This window comes from Brassica oleracea, chromosome C7, assembly GCF_000695525.1.
Source record: "Brassica oleracea var. oleracea cultivar TO1000 chromosome C7, BOL, whole genome shotgun sequence".
NCBI classification, from domain to species: domain Eukaryota; kingdom Viridiplantae; phylum Streptophyta; class Magnoliopsida; order Brassicales; family Brassicaceae; genus Brassica; species Brassica oleracea.
In genome coordinates this window covers 19,250,650-19,252,208 of record NC_027754.1, presented here as the reverse complement: position 1 = coordinate 19,252,208, position 1,559 = coordinate 19,250,650, and positions in this window count along the sequence as shown.

Sequence of the window (1,559 nt, the reverse complement as noted above, 5' to 3'; positions counted from 1 at the left end):
GGAGCTTTTCTCTTCTCATGACCATAAGCATTTTATCGAACAGTTCGTATGCACGAGGTGAGATCGTCACATTGAATGATTCGTCAAAAAAATTCAGCCACGTCTTTGACATCTAAAACACCCATGCTCTCCACCTGAGAATGTGTAATTACTCCTCTTTTTTTTTTTTTGTAATTCTCTGTCTCGAACCGGTGCGATCAGCTTCGTTGCACAATCTGCTACAACATATGAATCATCGTCCTCATGTGGCTCAGTTTCTGTAGCCTGAACCGAATCTACAGCCCCACTTATTTTTTTCACCAGATCATCACCATAGAACACAGGAAACTCCTCGAATTTCTCTGCAAGTGATTCCTTGTTCCTCGAAACGTCAGCCTCCAGTAGTGCACATCGTCGATCATCTGATGAGTCGGATGACGAAACGGTTGTGGATTTGGCTCCGTAATCTCCACACTCTTCGAATCCTTCTTCGCTATCAGCTCACACTGCTCACGAAGTGTGAATCCATCGTCGCCTGCAATTCTTCAAACCTCTCGTGTGATTTCCTCTCCAGTTCTTCGATCTTTGACATCGATTTTGTCTCCAAGGCTCGAATCGAAGCTCGGAACTCGTTGTTCGTCTCGTATTGCCCCGTCGTGTGTTCTCTCAACGTCTTCGACAGTGTCTCCAAAGTCACAGGTGGATCACCGATCGTCTGCGTGTTCACCGTCTTCATCTTCGTCACTGATCCGTTCGCGATTGTTCGATCTAGATCGCTCACACCGCACCAATTTGATAGAACTCAGGTATATTTATATCAAGAACATGGGATTACAATGGAGTTACAGAGAAAGCTATCTTGAATCTACTAAGAGAAACAAGCCCAAGCCACAAGGCTCCGGCTAACCAACTAATTCTCAATTACAATCCTCTCTTCTATTTATACTCTCCAGTTGAATGTAACTGCCTTCTCTTCTTCTTATTGCGCAGGTGACAGGTCATCAGCTTCTCACATGACATTTCCTTATCAGCTTCTCACATGACATTTCCTTTGCATCATATCAATACTTTATTTGTGATCTACGTTATTATTATTATTTTTTAATGATTTTGTGGTTTGTGAGATATATTTTACTTGTGATCTAGTTTATTATTATTATTTTTTTATGATTTTATAGTTTGTGTTTTAAATTTGCATTTGAAAGAGATGTATATGATAATGATTTTCGAGAAAGTTTTAGGTGATGGAATTATATGTGATAAGATATATTTTGCTTGTTTACAATAGTTGTTTTCTGTTGTCCAAAAAATTAACTTTATGATACTACATGTTAGTTAAATTTTATCTACTTGATTAAATTATTTGATATATGATGTGTGTAGAATTTGATGATAGTATATAGATTCTTCTAACCTAATATCAGGCTGAAGTTCACTAACAGGCTGAGGTTCGCTAGTACTACCATATTCATAACCAGTTTTCCCATGAAGGTACCAAACTTTATAATTACATGAAAACCCTTTCATATACAAATGAGTCCAAACATCAAATTCTTTTATAACCTTATTATTATTGCAAG